Source organism: Onychomys torridus, chromosome 9 (assembly GCF_903995425.1).
Source record: "Onychomys torridus chromosome 9, mOncTor1.1, whole genome shotgun sequence".
Taxonomy (NCBI): Eukaryota; Metazoa; Chordata; class Mammalia; order Rodentia; family Cricetidae; genus Onychomys; species Onychomys torridus.
In genome coordinates, this window is record NC_050451.1 from 111,780,783 (window position 1) to 111,801,994 (window position 21,212).

The window sequence follows — 21,212 nt, forward strand, 5'->3', positions numbered from 1 at the left end:
TTACCCAGCTCGACTTGGTTAATGGCTTAATTTTTTTGTAGGCTGTCCCATTAGTTTTGTGGAATATAAACATCCTCTAGAAAAATTGCCTACCCCATTATCCACATACACTATTACCAATTGGATAGGTATACTTTTGTGTGTGCAATAACACAAAGAGGAAAAATTGACACTGAATATATTTGTACTTTATTTCATTTTAAAAAGGTGTATAAAAGTACTTATTCTTGTTGGGTGGTGGAGGCGCACACCTTTAATCTCAGCACTTGGGAGGCAGAGCCAGAAGGATCTCTGTGAGCTCAAGGCCAGCCTGGGCTACAGAGTGAGTTCCAGGAAAGGCACAAGGCTACACAGAGAAACCCTGTCTCGTAAAACCAAAACAAACAAACAAAAAACCAAAAAACATTTATTCTCTTAGGCTTAGCATCATGTTTATCAGGTCAGCTGTGTTAGAATTCCTACTTTTTAAGGTATTGGGTATAGGTAGATGGTGTATACTATTGCATCACCCAGAGTGTCTTACTAGCCTTACTAGCTCTTATACATGTGAATATGGATGTACATTTAAAATACATATTTGATTACATAAATACAGGCATCATACAGATACATTTCACTTTACCTAGGTTCCTTGGCATATCTGTTTATGTAAAGTGGAAAGGGAGCCAGGCATGCTTATAGGGCTTCATCAGTTCCATTAAATTTCATTTCATTTCTTCCAGGTTCAACATTCTGGGATATGTATTCATATTGATATATACATATTTATGCATTTACATCATGACACCTATATTCTGTTAGGATCAGAGGACAACCTCAAATACCTTACTTGTCTTCCATTTGGCTTAGAAGGATCTCTTTTGTACTGTTGCTGTACACATCAGGCTAGATAGCTCATAAATTTCCAAAGAGTCTCCTATCTCTGCCTTCTGTCATGCTGTGGGAGTGTTGAAACTACAGACACATGCTTCAGTATCTTGCTTTGTGTGGATTCTGGGGACCTGAACTCAGGTTTTCATGCTTGTGTGACTTTTCCTTTACCCACTGAGCCATCTCTCCAGATCATTCTGGGATTTTTAGATTAGTTTGACAAGGTTACTGCCCACAAAAAAATTATACATATGTGTTTTCTGATGTCAACCACTACTTGTTTTTTTTTTTTTGTTGTTTGTTTGTTTTTGTTTAGTTCTTGCTTTGAAGAGTCTGCTTTGCTTTGATATGAGGAAAAGAAAATTATCTTATCTATAGTGTCAGATTTTCCAAATGCATTGAATCTTAGATTTTTCTGATGAAATTAGAAGCGACTGAGACCTGTGACCTCCAGATCCTTGGGCCTTCCTCTCCCTGTCTCCTATCTTTAATATTAATTCATACATTAAATTTATTCATAAAACACAAACTCACAAGCATTATTTTAATAAGGATTCAGAAACCCTCCAGGTATTGGTACAAATTCTGTTACAGTTAATGGTGAACTCAGTGAGTTATATAATTAACCTTTTTATGTCACTATCTATAATGTGACACAGGCCACACTTTCTTATTGCAATGGATTCTCAGGTAGGAAAAGGGCCACACACTTTTTTGGGTTTAGAAGGATTAAGTAGAGCCAGGGGATAATTTTAACACAGTCACAAATATACATTCCCTGCATGTTGTAATAAATAAGGAACACAGACATTATTTTTATTTTACCAGACTTTTCCCCTGAGTGACATGAAAAGGTTAATTATATAACCCGCTGAAGTTCACCATTAACTGAAACAGAGTTTGTACCAATACCTGGAGGTTTTCTGAATCCTTATTAAAGTAATTCTTGTGAGTTTGTGTTTTATGAATGAATTTAATGTATAAATATGTTTGACTTTGTGAAACATTACCTAAGATCTGCCCAAATACTATCTTTACTATAATGCATATTTTATCTTTCAATCTCAAGTTACCAAAATTCCCTTTTTAAGCCCCAATTTTATCAGGATTAATATAAATCCACTTTAAATACAAGCTGATTGGCATATTTAATATTTAATATGTGCTTTGACTACAAAATAGAATTTTAACTTTTTCATAATTGTTTAAGTATCAAACATGACTTAATAGCAATTATTTGTTATTTCAATTTCAACCACTGCCTGGTTTTGTTTGTTTGTTTTTGTTTAGTTCTTGCTTTGAAGAGTCCAATTTGCTTTGTTATAAGGAAAAGAAAATTATCTAAAGAGTCAGATTTTCCAAATGCATTGAGTTATTAAGTGTAATCTCTTATTTTTGCAGATGAGCCTAACAAGATCTAGAGAAATTGTATGACTAGCCTCCTAAATTTCTACCTGTTCTAGTGTAGCCTAATTGTAAATAGTATACTCTGAATAATTTGTTTTTTCAGAAAGATTATGCATGATGACATTCTGGATATGTGAGTTTTTTTTTTTTTTTTTAAGCTGAGGATCAAACCCAGGCCCTTGCTAGCAAGTGCTCTACTACTGAGCTAAATCCCCAACCCCCAGATATGTGAGTTCTAACAAGAAACAGGGAAAGCAGAGCCTGTGGTGTCCAGCCTCAACTGACAGCCATTCCTCACACCACCTTTATGCAGACTGTGGTGAGAGGAAAGGCATTTTGAGCTCAGGAGCTACATTAACAATGGCTTTTGGTCCCTCACTTGTAAAACTGAGTAATGAAATCTATCTTATTGGCTCATTATGACATTTAAATGGTCTAGCTGCATAAAGTACTTGCCACAGTGTCAGAAGGCAGTAATTATTGCTTTCATTGTTCTTTGCTATTCCATTTTCCTCATCAAGATTATGCGGCTTATTAATGTCATGGCAAGACTAAAACAAAACTATGACCATTTAATTTTGAGACAGAAAACTCTTTATATGGAGTTTTTCCATTGTTTTCATTGAAATGTTCTCAGAAATGAAAAACAAAAATATCTAAAAGGTCATTTTTTGTTAGCCTGAGAAGCTTACCATGGCTGGTGACCCTATGCTGAAAAAAGCCAAGTTTCTCTTTCAAATTATCAAATAATTGTTATATTAGAAAATGAACCTTTTATAGTGTTAGTTAATCCCTGATGTTTTTAAAGCACAGAAGGCCGGAGAAGCAACAGTGTCTCAAAAACACTCGGAAGGAATTGAGTGTGTCCATTATTAAGAAAGCATATTTGAATCTGCTACAAAGTAGGGCACAATGTAGATCTTGGGAACTTACATATTTGAACAAAAAGCAAATGAATTTTATTGGGTAGGTCCAACTAAGCATTCATATTAAAACATCTTCAAGGTTGCTCTGAGGCTGTACAATACTCTATTTATTCAACACCTAAGGAGGATCTGGTTTATAGCTAGTCTTATGATAAGATCATTTTTAATAGAAATCATAGAAAGTGTTTTACGAATTTAAGTAAACAGATATTTTAGTTTTTTAAATTTATTCCAGTTAAAAAAACTTACACATGAGTTCAAGGCTAGCCTGGGCTACAGAGTGAGTTCCAGGAAAAGCGCAAAGCTACACAGAGAAACCGTCTCAAAAAACAAAAAACAAAACAAAACAAAACAAAAAAAACCTCACACATGAACAAATACTTTCAAATTACTCATTATATACCTGTTGTGTGATTTTCAAATTTAAAACAAGCAAGTATTACCAACAATGGTTAAAAATGACTGAATTGAATATAAAATTTTTCTTAAAAAAAAAGAAAAAGAAAAAAAGAATGACTGAATTACTGAAGTGACTCATGTTACCTTTGTTCATATTTATAATCTCTGTTTAAACATGGACTACAGAGCCTTGTTAGAGTTGGGAAAGCAAGCTCCAATTATTATGTTCTTTTGATGAGCTTACCCTCAAACAAATTATGATTTTAGTTTCCATCTGGGATGCAGAGAGCTAGAAAGTGTAATTTATACCCTGGCACTAGAGAAAAGTAGACAAACTGCTGATTCCTATGTGTTCTCAAATTCCTCTGGAATCACAGGACAAGCAGCTAGGTCCAATTATGGGAACAGAAAAGCAGCTGGAAGGAGACAAGGAGTGAGCACTAACGTTCCTGGAGGTCACAACCAGGCTTTCATAGGACATCAGTAGAAGGCAGGTGTGCCCTGAAAATATGTAGGAAGGCCTAAGATTTGATGCTGTGGTAATATGTGTATATGTGTGGGGTGGGGGATCCACACTATCCTCTCACTTTTTTTTCCCAATAAAATCCCACTGAGTGTTTACAGAAGAGATTGGGAATTGATTTTCAAGGTGATTAATGAACTAGAGACCTCAGGAAGACTAGCAAACTTCTATGATTATGAGAACTTCCATATTCATGGTCCTGATTTCTCTATAGAACAAAAGCCTTCATCTCTCTTTGGTGAAAGACAAATAAATGCTATTTTCTAGGGCACCCATGGCACCTGAGGGAAAGTATGGAAAAAAATAAAGAACACACTCTTAAAAGGAAGCTCTATCATACTCAATTTGCTCAAAGTAGAAACAGAAAATCTTGGAATGACAGGGGAATACAGATAAATTAAATGCAGAAGAACAAAGACAATAATCATTGGAGACTTTTTGTCAGAAATCATGTGAGCCAGAGCAGAGTGGAGTGACATTTTTAAAGCACTGAAAGGAATGAAAAGGCAACATTGACTGTATCTACCAAAAATATTTTTAATCAAAACGAAGAACTTTACAATTAAGGATATTATCACAGCAGCTTTACTCTAAGGACATATCAATTTCATCAGGCAAAAAGACATGACACTAGAAATTACCTGGGCTACCAGAGAGATGAAGATGGCTAGAAATTAAATAAATTACCATGAAACAGCACTCACATTCATCTCATTTTACTTGATCTAAGTGGAAGACAGCTGTCTAATGCAAAGCTAAGGAACAGCATACTGCATTTTACAGCTAATGTGAGGTATGTTTATGAAAAAGCAAAATAGCATAGAGAAGGAGAGGGAGGAATTAATTGCCCTATTATGTTGTCCTAAAGTATTTTAAAGTAAACTCTAATTAATTAAAGGATTATAGTGTACATCCAGGAAATCCACTATGAACTACAATGAAGAATTAGTTAAAAAAGGAAAACCTAGAATCATAAATAATGCTCAACTAACAAAAGAGAAGGGAGTGAAAATGGGAAATATGAACAGAGAATGTTAATGGAAACTATGAAAAGATATAATATGAATACAACAGTATAAAACTACTCTGAACTATGATCAGAGAATGCTAATTAAAAGATGGAGACTGTCAGTTAAGAAGTAAGATCCTAGTACATGCCACATGTAAGAAACAAGTTGAAATGTAAGATATGGATAGGTCAAAAGTAAATGAATGAAAATAATCTATTTTATTTAAATATTTGTGTAGTCAAAGATTGAACAGCCTTACTGATGTGGAGAATTTGGGCTCTAAGGCAGGGCTTAACATTCAGATAAGGACATTACATAATGAACCAGTTATGATTCAATAGCAAGTTGAGCAAGCCAAAGTGTGCACTTAGGGTGGTGCTTAAAAGATGTCAAGAATAAAATGACACAACCAAAATGGAGATTGAGAATCAATAATCACAGTTGGAGATGTGAACACTTTCTGCTCAGCAACCAACAGAGCTAACAGACTGAAGATTGAAGAATAAATGAAACGCCTAAATGAAACCCTTGCCAATTTGACCTAGTTTACATCATAGGATGAAGTGCATAAGAGAAATTAAATATGATGGGAACTCTGAGCCATAAAAATATGCCCCTAGAAACTTAAAAGAGACACTACAATATTGTATCATGCTGGAATGAATAAAAATCACAGAAACATTTCTGAAAAATCCCTTAAAAAATCTGCAGCATACATAGTACATTTTTTTAGAATCTTTATATTTCTTTTTTCCTTTTTTTATTTATTATATTTGTGTTTTAATTTTTTATATCACCCATAGGTCAAAGAGGAATCCTCATAGGGTGTTAAAATCTTAACCTAAGTAAAAATAAAAATACCATATGGCAAATTTGTGAGGTACAGAAAGAATAATTATAGAAAAAAATTGCAGCATGAAAATTTTATTTTGAAATATTTAAAATTAATTGTTGCAATTGTGAGCACAAAGAAAGGATGATCTAATTAAGCTCAGAGTGGAGAACTGATGAGATGATAATATATTCATGGAGAAATTAATGAAATTAAAAAAGGAAAACTCTAAAATATCAAAAGAATTTTTGAAAACATCAATAAGATTGATAGAATTCTTGATAGAGCAAATAAGTCCATGGACACAGTCAATGTTAGCATCACATAAAATAAGGTGGTTAATAGCTAGTACTACTAGTGTGAAGAGAGTGATCATTTTTGTTATAAACACAAATTCAACAGCTTAAATGAAATGGGCTGATTGGATGAAAGGTGCAATCTGCAAAATGATAAAAAAAATGAAAAAGATGCCCTTATTGTCCCATTACAGAATAAAGATATTAAATAATAATTAAACATTTGGGGAAAAAAAGATAGTTTCACAGTGGTGCTGGTGTAGGCCTGTAGTCCCAGCACTTGGGAAGCAGAGGCAAGTAGATCTCTGATTTTGAGGAGAAACTGGCCTACAGAGATAGTTCCAGGACAGCCAAGGCAAAACAGAGAAACTCTGTCTGGAAAAAATGTGGACAACACCCCACCAACAAAAGACAGTATAAACTAACAAATGGTTTCACTAGAAAAGTCTGCCATAACCATGTGAATAATATAATACTGATTATCCATACAACCTCTAGCCCCCAAATGGAAAATTGAAAAACACATCTCAAATCATTTTGTCAAGCTTTCCTGTAAACTAAAAGTAGATAACATTGTTATATCAAAGAAAACTTCATACCAATGTAATTTAAAAAAAAAAAATTAACTTTTTTATTAAGAAAAAATTTCATTTTATACACTAATCAAAGATTTCCCTCTTACCTCCTCCCATCCCCCCAGTCACCCCCTAACCCACCCCTCACTCCTACCCACAAGAAGGCAAATCCTCCCATGCTGAGGCAAGTCCAGCCCCTTCCCCCTGCCTCAAGGCTACACAAGGTGTCCCATCATAGGTAGTAGGCCCCTCAAAGCCTGCTTATGCACCAGAGATGGATTCTGATCCTACCACCAGCCCCCCCCAACTCCCCCCCCCTCCACCCCAAGCAGATCAAGCTACATAACTGTCTAGCCATACAAAGGCCCTAGTCCAGTCCTGTGCAGGCTCCACAGCCATTGATCCAACTTTTATGAGTTCCCACTAGTTTGGTTTGGTCATTCCTGCATATTACCCCATCATGTTCCTGGTGTACTTCCTTACAGACTCCCTCTTCTCTCTCTTTGACTGGACTCCTGGAGCTCTGTTTAGTGATTGGCTGTGAATCTCTGCATCTGCTTCCATCAGTCACTGGAGAAAAATTCTGTGATGACAGTTAGGGTATTCACCTGTCTGATCTCTGGGGCAAGCCAGTTCAGTTTACACACCCTCTCCCCTATTACTAGTAGCCCAGGCTGGGGTCATCCTTGGGGATTCCTGGCAACTTCCCTAGCACTAAGTTTCTCTCTATCATGGTATCTCTTTCATTGCATTCTCCTTCCCTCCCTGTTGCAGCTCAACCATCCAATTCCCTTATGTTCTCATCCCCCATCCCCTACCATGTTTGTCCTTCTGAGTCTGGGTTACCTCACTCAGAATGATATTTCCTAGTTCCATTCATTTGCCTGCAAATTTCATGATGTCATTGTTTTTCTCTGCTGAGTAGTACTCCATTGTGTATATGCACCACATTTTCTACCCAAGGATTACTCAATCATACCACAAGGACACGTGCTCAGCTATGTTTATAGCAGCATTATTCGTAATAGCCAGAACCTAGAAACAACCTAGATGCCCCTCAACTGAAGAATACCAATGCACTTTAAGAACATAGGTACAGTGGGGCAGTGGTGGCACATGTTGGTACATCCTAGCACATTTAATTGGGAAGCAGAGGCAGGCTGATCTTTGTGAGTTCAAGGCCAGCCAGGTCTAAAAAGCAAGTTCCAGGACACTAGAGCTCTTACACAGGGACACCCTATCTCGAGAAAACAAAGTAAATGAAATAAAATAAAATAAAAAAGAATATAGACACAGAAATCATCAATGACTATTACCACATACATGTAAGCTATAAGAGAATATGCCAAAATATGATTTCTGAGAACATAATGGAATGTGTCTCAAAATACAGACTGGTACAACATTCAAACTCGAAAGTATTTTATTATATTTATATGCTGGGTAATAGTAAGATATTTCATGTCCATAAATTCTGTGAAATTCCAGTAATATCCCTGAAAGCATTTTTTTAATGTATCAACAGTATAATTCTATATTTTACATAGAAAATCAAAGCAATTATGTTCTGTAGCTAAAACATTTTTAAAAACATAGATGGGGGTCTCATAAAATCAAATGTTTTTATAATTCTGCAAGTTTTGGGCCTCCTGTTTGAATCTTAGATGGTCTTTTAATTAAAAAAAAAAAAAACAGAGCCAGATACTAGGGTAAAAGCTGAAAGATCAGAGAAACAGTACAGCCAGCTACTAGTTCTTACCTCTATGAAATCCTCAGTCTGAAGAGAGTGAATTCCTGTTTCCTCATACCTTATATACCTTTCTCTGCCCAGACATCACTTCCTGGGATTAAAGGCATGTGTGCTTCCCAGTACTGGTATTAAAGATATGTGCCACCACTGCCTGGCTCTGTTTCCAGTGTGGCCTTGAACTCACAGAGATCCAGATGGATATCTGCCTCCCATGTGATAGGATTAAAGGTGTGTGTCACCACTGCCTGACCTCTATGTCTAATCTAATGGCTGGCTCTGTCCTCTGGTCTTCATGTAAGTTTATTAGGGTATACAATGTATCAACACAAGGGCCCAAGGTTTTTTTTATTGATAATAAGAGAATAAATTTGGTATTAGGCAGAATTTGTAACCAGATTCTAAGTAGTTGTTAAAGAGAAAACTTGATAAAATGCATTTAAATGAAATCAAGTCCATTTTGTATTTATTTGAATCTGTTAAGGAGAATGAAAAATAAGCTAAAATTGGAGAAATATTTGCAAATCACATTTATGACAGAAAACTTGTGCCTTAGATCTGAAAATTTCAAATTTTAATACCTAGGAAAAACAACCCAAAAATGGATGAAAGAAGATGTATGTATTGCAAATAAAACACATTTAAAAATACCCTATATCAGAATAATTGGATAAATGCAAATTAAACCACAATGATGTTTTACTACAAATCTATTAGAATTATAGAAATCTAAAAGAAAGTGGAAGAGAGGTAAGAGCAGAAGAATAGAAGGACTATTCCAAGTACTTAGTGGTTGTGGGATATGGACAAACTGGTTCACATACTCTTGGTAAATGCATGATTTAAGGAGGTTGTAGATGTAACTCCATAGTTAAGAATTTGGCTAAAATTCAAGAAGCCTTGGATTCTGTCTCCAAAACTACACTAAGCATATGCGCGTGCACGCACGCACGCACACACGCACACACACACACACACACACACACACACACACACACACACACACACATACACACATACTTAAAAGAAATGTTGCCGGGCAGTGGTGGCAAATGCCTGTAATCCCAGCACTTGGGAGGCAGAGGCAGGCAGATCTCTGTGAGTCTACAGAGCTAGTCCAGGACAGGCTCCAAAGCTACAGAGAAACCCTGTCTCGAAAAACAAACAAACAAACAAACAAAAAAAGAAATGTTACAGTCACAATGGAAAACAGTTTTATGACTTTTAAAATACAATTATGTTTCTATTTGTCATTGGATATTGCAGTCCTATTCTAAAAAATGTGTAGCCATAAAAAACTGGACTCAAATATATAAATCAGTTTAACTGACAACTGTTATTAATTTCAAGCCAATACACATGCCCTTCAACCGTAAATGAACAAACTCTTTTAAATACATACATTAGAATATTAGTCAGCAATTAAAAAAAAACTCTGATGAATAGTGATTCATACTTATACAAGATTAGCTTAAATGTATCTTGCCAAGAAGAAGAATCCCAACTTAGAAATATGATTAGGAAGCAATTCTACTCACCAGTGCTGACAAACAGGCTTGGCCTGGAGGACAGAAATACAGACTTGCCTAGCACTGCCAAGGAACAGGAAGAGGGCTCTTTAGCAGAGATGTGAAGCACTCTATGGTGTGTTGGTTGGTATGTAGAAACTGTGTTTATGAATCTCTATTCTTTGTCAAAATCCACTGAGCTGTGACCCACAAAAAGTAAGTTTGGTGTAAGTAAAATTAAAATAAATCACCCAGGATTTAGGTATAGAATTCAGGGAGAACTTAAAGTGTGACAAATGAATCTAGTTGTAATTCCATAACCACACTAAGCGGGGAGGAGAGAGAGAGCTTGTTTAAGTAGCCTTTGAAACAGCATTTTACAGAGGGGAAAACAGATTTTTTTCTTTTCTTTCTTTCTTTCTTTCTTTCTTTCTTTTTATTTTATTTTTATTTTTTTTTAATTTTTTTTGGTTTTTCCAGACAGAGTTTCTCTGTGTAGCTTTGTGCCTTTCCTGGGACTCGCTCTGTAGACCAGGCTGGCCTTGAACTCCCAGAGATCCACCTGCCTCTGCCTCCTGAATGCTTGGATTAAAGGCATGTACTACCACCACCAGGCGGAAAAACAGATTTGTGTACAAGCATTTGTTCTAGATGATCTGAAGGTATAGATGTAACCATCTTGTTAAATAAGAAACACAGAGCCAGTTGCAGAGTTAAAAACCAAGAGGTCAGAGAAATAGCTGAGAGCCTTACCCTTCACTGCTTCTGCTGTCTTTCCATACCACCAGAGAGCTACTTCTGTGTGTCCTGTCTTTTTTATAGACTTTCTGTTCTGTTTTCTCATTGGTTGTAAACCCAGCCACATGACCTCCTTGTCACTGCCTGTCTGTACAGGCCTCCAGGTCTTAAAGGCGTGTGTCTGCCATGCTGGCTGTGTCCTTGAACACACAGAGATCTACCTAGCTCTGCCTCCCAAGTGCTGGGATTAAAGGCGTGCACCACCAGCACCCAGCTTCTGCTCTGGCTTTCTCTGACCTCAAGGCAACTTTATTAACATACAAATAAAATCACATTTCAATACAAATAAAATATCACTATATGAAGGCAATTCTAAAAATATTTGAAATGTAGAATGAACAAATCTGTAAGTATTTTGCAGATAAATATAACAAAGGTTCTCACTGTTGTATAAGTAATTGATGCTTCATAGGAAACAAACAGTCAGTAGGAACTGTTTGTTGATGCTTATGAGTATTTGTATGTGTTGACTAATAACACACACAGAAAATGCATATTCATACATGTGTATTAATATGTAAACATGTATCCCCCTCCCCCCCACATTTATTGAGAGGAATGAAGTATGATTCTAATTAGTCTTATCAGTAAAATCCAGGTGTCAAATATCAGTGTAATAGCCTGAAAGATCAGAGAAACAAAGGAGCAGCCATTAGTGACTTTTTATGTCTCTGGATCCTCAGACAAAAAAGGGGCAAGATCCTGTCTCCATCTGCCTTATATTCTTGTGTTGGGATTAAAGTAAGAACCACCACTGCCCAGCCTCTTTTATTAACTAGTGGCTAGCTCTACCTTCTGATCTCCAGGCAAGCTTTATTTGTCAGAACACCAACAAAATATAATGTAACATTTCCCCCTTTTTGTTTAAATACAGTAAGTACAATAACTCTAGGCAAGAATTATATTAGCAATGTTTAGTCCACTTGCATTTGACAAATTCTGAGAAAATACTCCATTATCTAGCCTATCTTGATGAGTCCAAGTGTTGTACCTAGTTCACTTTCTATTCTAACTTGCATTACTACACTTCTATATCCCCCCTTTTCTTTTCACAACAAGATCCCTGATCTAATCTCCTTTGTTCAGCTTTATTTTTTTTTTGACCATTACCATTAACAACTTGTACCAACCCCCCATCAAAAGATAATAAATATGCATGACCCATCTTTTGGGAATGAAGGCATAGTTCTCTAGTCTACTTCCTGCTGACTGGGGATACTGGTAATCTTTGGAGGATCCTGAGAAGGGATGGGAGGGGGATCTGTGGTTGGTATGTAAAATGAATAAGCATTTCTTAATAAAGGAAAATATATTAAAAAATAAAATCCTTTTTAAAGCCTTTTCAGGATTTAAGTGGAAATTTTTGCCCCACATTGGGCACTATATGAAGCATTATCCTAATTAGTCTTATCAATAAAAACCAGGAGTCAAATATCAAGATAATAACCTGGGAAATCAGAGAATCAAAGCAGTAGCAACTAGATACTTCGTACCTCTATGAATCCTCAGATAGAAAGAGCATGAGATCCTGTCTCCACGTACCTTATATTCCTGTCTCCACATCCAGAGTGTGCTGAAATCAAAGACATGAGCCTCCCAAGTTCTGGGATTAAAGGTGTAAGCCACCACTGCTCAGCCTCTATTATTAACTAGTGGATAACTCCACCTTCTGATCTCCAGGCAAGCTTTATTTGTCAGAACACCAACAAAATATCATACAACAGAGGGTTGAGTAGTGGTATCTGAAGAAAAGTCCGCACACACACATCTAGCTTAGTGGGCCAATGAGTTTATAGGTTATTTACAAGAGCATTAGTAAGTGGTCATGTCCTGGAGCATGGCTGACTCAAAGGTACTAGAAAGTCTTTCCCAGCATAATTAATAGCTCACAAAAACTGCATCATCAAAGTTCCCTTCACACCTTTCAAGCAGGTTCTTCTCTAACATCTGCTTACTATGCATATGATTCTAGAAATGTGCCTTGTGAGTCTTGGGATCTTCATGAGCTTCTTTGGCCTTATATGTTTCATTAGCTTCCTCAGTTTGATGAGCCTCCCTTCTCCCTAGAGGAGTAAACACCACCTCCTGAAACAAGTCCTTTGTTGGCTTAATTTTTAAATATGTGTAGCAGCTCCTATTCAATGCCCTTTAATAAAGTATATAAACTTCTCTGAAGAAGAAATAGCTGCACAATAAGCTCTGCTTAGATGAAAAGAGACAGAGATCCTTAGAAATTCCATAAAATGTTAATTTCAGGATATAAGAAGCAAAAATGTGAATATATTATAAATATTTTATATATATATCAAAAGACCAAATAAGAAATACAAAAGATTTGTTCATGTTCAAAGATAGCTAAATTTTAAAAGCCATATTATTACATCTGCTATGGAAAGTGAAATAATATACAAAGTACACACAGAAATAAAAACTCATGTAAATAAATGAAAGGAAGGAACAACTCAGTGGTTAAAGAATTGAACGTTGAGAATAAAAGAAATAGAAAATTGCCACTAAATTGCACAAAATTTTGTGAGCAACATAAAAGCTGAAGATAATGGTGAGAACATTAGATAGAAGCAGGAAACTTACGTGACCTCCAAGTGTTCCTTTAATCTGTATTACATGCAAGGAGGTGAGTGGAAATCTGATCAGTGAGGTGCTTGTGAATTACCACAAAATCCAAAATAATAGTGCAAGAAACTCAGTCCTGTCATATGAGCTGCACCTTTGAACATAGGTGTCTATCTATACATAAGTGTCCTTTTGGTAACATGTAGTCTTAATGTACTCATGAGAACCTGTTTGAAAATCATGAATTAAAATTCATTGTATAAAAACAACAGTGAAAGTATTGCTACACTTCAAAACTCTGAATGTTCTCAATACAAGGAGAGTTTAGGAATTATCACTGATTAGAGGAGACCAGAACAACCAGCCCTTTATCATTAGGCAATTGTTCACAGTGACACTAAAATACCTCCTCTTGAAACAAGTCTTTTTTGGCTTACTCTTTAAATATGTGTAGTAGCGACTATTCAATGTCCTTTGATAGAGTAAGTGTCAATATGCTCCAAATTCACACAAATGTAATATATAATACCTAATAAACATTACATTTTAGTTGAAGTTAGTTCTAAGAGTTGCAGCCAGGAAATAGGCTCCATCACATAGGAAGTGTTTATGTTTTTATACATTGAATTCTGAGATAACATTTGATTCTGAGAAGAGCTAAAAACATAGTTCAGCTTCTTTGCACACCCTTCATCCAGCCTCCTCTATTGTCAACATCTTACATACTACAATGCAATTACAAATTAAAAGGAAAACATTTTTAAGTAGATTGCAAGCATTTCTGATTTCTCTCTAGTTTTCCCATAGATATCCTGTTTGCACTCTAGGATTCCTCCAGGTCTCATGCTATCCTTAGTTTTCATGCTGTTTTTTTCCCTTTTCTTATTGTCCTCACATATTTACTTATGATGTCCTTCTTTAGGGCCTTCTTTGTGGCATTTTAGCTCAATTGCTGCATGGGTCCTAAGCCACAGAGTCATTGTTCATAGTCCTGGGCCTATGTGTGGTGGACTTGCTTATCAGTAGACATGATCCTTGTGGTATATATCTTGGGATTCAATTTCTCTACAAGATAAGAGATTTGAAAGAAAGATTAGTGCTATCTTTTCCTCATTTTCCCTCCTTTTGTTCAGCAGAGGAAAGTATAATAATTTTTCATCAATATATAAAAATGCCTAATTGATTTAAAATTATTTTCAATACTGATAACATTTTTATTTTCAGTTGAAAACAGTTACCATACATATAAATGAATCCAATTTCTGAATTGTTCTAGGATGCCTTCTGTCTTAGGGTTTCTATTGCTGGGAAGAGACACCATGACCATGGCAAATCTTTTTTTTTCCCCCAAGACAGGGTTTCTCTGTGTAGTTTTTGGTGTGTGTCCTGGATCTTGCTCTGTAGCCCAGGCTGGCATCAAACTTGCAGAGATCTGCCTGGCTCTGCCTCCAGAGTTCTGGGATTAAAGGAGTGTGCCAACACTGCCTGGACCTTCCATGACAACTCTTATAAAGTAAAAAATTTAATTGGATGGCTTGAAATTTCAGCGAATTAGTCCATCATTGTCATGGCAGGACATGGCGGCATGTAGGCAGACATGGTACTGGAGAAGGAACTGAGAGTGGAGAAGGAACTACATCTTGATCCTGCAAGCAACAGAAAGTGGTCTGAGCCACAAGGTGTGGCTTGAACATATATGAAACCTCAAAGCCCATCCCCATAGTGTTTCCTTCAAGGCCATACCTACTCCAACAAAGTTATGCCTCCTAATAATATCACAGCCCATGAGCTTATGGAGACCAATTATATTCAAACTACCACATTCCACTCCCTGGACTACAATAAGCTTGTAACTATATCATAATGCAAAATACATTTAGTCCAACTTCAAAAGTCTCTATAGTTTATCACAGTCTCAACAATGTTTTAGAGTCCAGAATTCAAAGTCTCTTCTGAGATTCATGCAGTCTTTAAACTGTAATCTCCTAGAAAATCAAAATAATAATTAAAAAACAAGATCACATACTTCCAACATATAATGGCATAGAATACATTACCACATTAACATTCAAAAATGTAGGGAAGAGAGTTTAGTGATGAAATACTGGACCAAAGCAAGACCAAAAACCATCTGGGCAAATTCCAAACTCCATGCATTGTAGACAGATTTCTAAATGGTCTTATTAAATTAAAAACACAGAGCCAAATATAGGGGTGAAAGCCTTAGAGATCAGGAAAATAGGGAGAGCCACCAGCCAACCTTACCTCACCAACTCTGCAGCTTCCAAATGTGAACTACTTCCTGTCTACTCACACCTTTATATGCCTTGCTGTTCTGCCCTCTCATTGGCTTTTAGCCCAGCTACCTCAGTTCCTTGTCACTGCCTGTCTGTACAGACCTCCAGGTCTCTATGTTTGGTACTTGGAATAAAGCATGTGTCTCCACGATTGTTTCTGTTCCCTAGTATGGCCTTGAACACAAAGAGACCCTGTCTGATAAGTGATCAGATTAAGGGCATGTGCTACCTGACTTTCTTTACTTAAAATGGCTGGCCTTTTCCCCTGATCTCCAGGCAAGATTTATTTATCAAAGCACAAGTAAAATATCACCACAATGCATCTCCATGTCTGATGTCAAAATGCTCTTCAGATCTCCAGCTCCTTTCAGCCTTCTCTCTTGGGCTGTTTCCATTCCCTGCCAGCAGCTTTCCTGGGAAGGTATCCTATCTCCATCCATCTCTGTCGGGGTCTCCAATGAAATCCAGTCTACATTCACAGCTTCAAACATTGGCATCCCTAGGTCTCAATTTACAGACACCCCTGATACATAGCTGAATTTAGCAGTTTTCTTTAGTCACTGGGGGAGATTCTATAATCTCTTTCTTCTGTCCTTAAATCCAGAACCATGTGGCTGAAGCTGCCAAGTTCTGCTGCTTACTGGGGCTGGAACATGTTCCCCTCATTCAATTGTATCTTCACCAGCTTTTTGTTCTTGATGGCTACCTTCACTGCCTAAGCTTGGCTGTCTTGGAACTTGCTCTACAAACCAGGCTGGGCTCAAACTCAGAGATTTATCAGCCTTTGTCTTCCTAGTCCTGGGACTAAAGGTGTACACAACCATACCAGGCTCTAAACTTCTCTTTAATTCCTTAGCTAGGTGCGATTTTGACCTGAAGTCCCCACTCCCTTTATTCCACTTCTTAATCTGTTTATCTCCTTGAATACAGGACTTAGCTCCATTCCACTTCCTGGTGCTCCTTTTATTATTAATTATAATTGTTTGGCCGATGGCTCAGATTTATTACTAGCTAGCTCTTAAAACTTAAATTAATCCATTTCTATTAATTTATGTATTGCCAAGTGGCTGTGGTGTTACTGGTCTGCTGGCATTTGCTCCTTGAGTGGCTGGATGGCGTCTCTCTGGTGTCCTTCTTTCTTCCTGTATTCAGTTTGGCTTTCCTGCCTAGCTATATTCTGCCTTGCCATAGGCCAAAGCAGCTTTACTTATTAACCAATGGGAGCAACACATATTCATAATGTACAGAAAGAGGTCCCATATCATTTCCCCTTTTCTGTCTAATCAAAAAGGAAGGTTTTAACTTTAACATAGAAAAATTACATATAACAAAACAGTTATCAAGCAAGAATTACACATTTTATATTTTTCCTTGCTCAGCTTGTTCCTTTTCATTATAAATCCCCATTAGAGTTGACACTAATCACCACAACACAGAGTCTATATACTACTATGCTGTTTTGAAATTTCCTCTGTCAAAAGAATTAATCCAAAGCTCTTCACTTTAGCCCAGGCAGACTCTTTGGACAAGGGCAAAAAGCAGCCACATTTTTCACCAAAATATCACAAGTATAATCTCTAGATAATGTACTAAAATTCTTCTCCTCTGAAACTTCTTGAGCCTACCCACCACAGTTCAAATCATTCTTAGCACCATTGTTGTTCATGCTCCTACTGGTATTTCTCAATAAGCAGAGCTTAGAGCACTTTACTGCTTTCCCAACACAAACTCCCCAAATCCAAATTCCTCCAAACAAAAACATGGTCAGGCATCACAGCAATACCACAGTCCCTGGACCAACTTCTATCTTAGTGAGGGATTTTATTGCTGTGAACAGACACCATGACCATGGCAACTTTTATAAGGAGAATGTTTAACTGGGTAGCTTGTTCACAGTTTCAGAGGTTCAGTTCATTATCACCAGGGCAGGGAGCATGGTGGTGTGAAGGCAGACATGGGGCTGGAGTAGCTGAGAGTCCTACATCTTACAGGCAATAGGAAGTCAACTGACAGTCACACTGAGGGAAGCTGGAGCAAGAGATCTCAAAGCCCGCCCCCACAGTGACACACTTTCTCCAATAAGGCCACATCTCCTAACAGTGCCATTCCCTTTGGGGGGCATTTTCTTTCAAACCACCACACAGGATGCATTTTGGGCATATATGAGACCTCATTCCACCCCACAACAGTCATATACTTCCTCCAACAAGACCATAGCTACTCCAACAATCAACACCTCCAAATAGTACCACTCCCCATGAGCTTATGGGAGATAATTATGTTCAAACTATCATACCTTCTAAGGAACTCACCAGCGGTTCAGGGAGAGGATAATCCCTTCACATTGCCCTCCTAAAGTCCATCAGGAAGTGATGAGCTAGTGACAGTGGCTTGATTACTTTTTCACAAAATCTTTTCTGTATCACTGTAGGAATAAAGAGTTAACTCACCCAGGAGACTAGGTCTCAGAGTTCTTCCTCTGGATGGAAGTATTGATTTCATATTCCACTGCAGCCTGTCTTCTTTCTCTGTAACTGACATCACCATGGCTGAGCCTGCAAAGAATGAAAGGAGCTTTGCACATGTTGCCCCCACTGCATTAGCTGGGTCTTATTTTGCTCTTCTCTGACGTTTTTGTTTTTTGTGCTTGTTTTCTCTTGACTCCTTAGAACTTACTTGAAGGTCAATGGACTTGTTCTCAAGTATGCTGAATTATTTATTTAAATACTGAATTTCAGAGTTATAGAAATTTAAGTTTTAGAAAAGAAACAACAGAACTGTCAGGCTTGAAGGCTACTTTTCTGGCTAGGACTTGATGTAGCTATGGGCTATCAAAAATCACCTTTAGACCTGAGAAATGTGAACCTAGTTCTAGGTCACCTGGATTAGGGGTCACACTCTGACTCACAGAAATGTGTTATCATGTTGGGAAAGAAGTTTGGAGGTGATTCTCTGAACAATGTAATACATGAAGTCCTAACATTTGCTTCTATAAACGTGACATGCTCTTGCCCAGAAATGTTTTCAAGGTTGAATTCTGTAAGAAGAAATCATGTTGTAATAGAACTTGGGTCTCCCAGGACCATTGTGAGGAATAAACTCCTTAGAACTTTGCTTCCACTGATAACCCTTGGGGTCATTTTGGCATAGATTATATCTTCCTATTATGTATAAATTTTCTTTATTTCTCTCTGTTTTTAATATCCTTCTTTAAAATTTTGTAATCTTTAACTTACAAAAACTATCAAATGTTGGCTATCTCTGTGTATGGATAACACACATACACATCTTTAAATTAGGATATAAGGTGTTCCATTCAATGTAAGAGAATCACAGGTTAGTCATTTTATTCTTGAATCAATCACTAATACCATAGTTATTTAGCTTAGCTTCTGAGCAAATTCTACATCCTTTGCTGTTGATATGCACCATTTTTTTTATTGTGATTAACCATCAGAAATGGCTCAAATGGAACTGGAAGAGTGGCAATACATACAGTTCACCTAACATATTAGTACCTTAAAGAGTCAATACAAGATAAGATTCTTTACCAACTGAAAGAAGTTTGTCCACTTCAAGAATTTAGCTTTACAGTGAGAAAAAAAAAAAAAAAAAAGAAAATAAAAGGAAAGGAAAAGGCGCGATTGGTCCTGGGTTTCAGCACTTGATGAATGAAAAAAATAAAAAGGAAAGGAATATGACTGTTCCTGGGTATTGTGGAGGAGAAAGATTATTTATAGATAGAAGGGCATAGACAGAATCAGGGACATCTGGGAGAGTCCTCGGACATGTCCTTGAGACCTGTGAGGAGATGGGGGAGGTGAGGGGAGAGAGAAAAGAGGAAATCAGTTGTAGCAGCTAGGAGGCCTAAAGAGAGTAAGTGAAAGGGACCAGGAAACCAAAATAGTTGGATTGTACAGGGAAGGGCAGCTGGTGGAAGGGCAGCCCAGCTCCTGTGTTGGAAAAGGTTAGGGTAGGGTTGTATGCTAACCAGGAGGACCCTGTAACAGGTGGGGACTGAGGGATGTAGGGAGGATCAGTAGCCAGGTCCATTTTGATATGTTAAATAGACACCTCAGCAGTTTGTCCCAGATTTAAAACCTAACAGTTTTATAAGTAGACTACATGTTGGATAGGCACAGTCTCTTATGCTTGTAGGAACACAAAGTGATACATGTGAATAAAATGAACTTAATTAGAGTTCTTCTGAGGATTATTTTGGATAAGTTCAATGAAAACACAAACATATACATAGACTGGATCCCATGAAGAGGAATTTTAATCTTCAGCGAGTCATAGGTTCACAGTCTGATGCACACAATGGGCAGCCCCTGATCCATGCATTCTGAATGACTTTCTGGATTTTCTCCTACCACATTAAAAGATTGTTGATATGAGGTTATATAATTTCAGACATTAAGACATAGTGCTATTATTATCTTGAGTATGTAGGAATGTACTCCCTACAACCCCATCAAAACTACTCAACTTCTCAGGCCCAGTTAAAGGTCAAGGGAGGTCAGAAAGTGTCATAACTTATTCCCAGAAGTTATGAACTATAGTCCTCCACACAAGGTGACAAACATTGGTGGATGACTACCTCAGTAACTTCCATCATGTCTGCTTGAGTTTGAAATCTGTAAATTCTTGGACAAAGAATTTTATGTGATTTGAATTTAGGGCTAACTGATGAACAGACAACAAAAACATTAATATGCTTTCTCAAATAGGACTTAATAAAGCCTGTATTCATAACCATTTAAATAGCATAGCCTAAAAGCAAAATGATAATTGAAAACAGGGAGGACTGAGACAAACTAATGAGGATGTGGCTCTTCTCTTTTTGATTATGGATTCAAATGTCTTCATTAAGAAACACAATGCATTGGAGGCCACCACCTGTGGTGGGATGCCTTGTACAGCCTTCATGCAGGAGGAGGGGCTTGGACCCGCCTCAACCTAATGTACCAGGTTCTACTGACTCCCCATGGGAGGCCTTACCTTGTCTGAGGAGGATATGAGGTGTAGGTTGGGTGGGGGGAGGGGGTGCTGGGGGATGGGAGGAGGGAAGAGAGGGGGATATGTGGTTGGTATGTAAAAATGAATTAAAAAATTCTTAATTAAAAAAAGAATCACAATACACACTTTAATGTCTATGACATTCCATGGTGATAATTAATATATACATAAAAGAAATATCAGGGTTAGAAACAGGTGGGTAAAGGACACCCATATGCTTGCCTGGGGCCGCTTGCCCTGGTTGGGTAGAAGAAACCATGGGTCTGCCCAATGCCTTTTGGTGCCAATAGGTTGGGCACCATTATGGTGTGCAAATATATGGTGGAGTGTGGGAGAGAGGGGGCAAAATGGGTTATGTCCTGTGGAGACAGGTAGATCTGAAGAGGTGAAGGTGGTGATGAAAGGGCTGATAAGGCCTGCCTACACCTGGG

At 37.4% G+C, this 21,212-nt stretch overlaps 1 protein-coding gene across 1 annotated transcript in view; it reads left to right on the forward strand.

Annotated features, from left to right (window-relative positions):
• The window catches only part of Itgbl1 (integrin subunit beta like 1), a 305,701-nt gene that overhangs the window by 150,325 nt on the left and 134,164 nt on the right, over positions 1 to 21,212 (forward strand). The gene's annotated exons all lie outside the window — the stretch shown is intronic.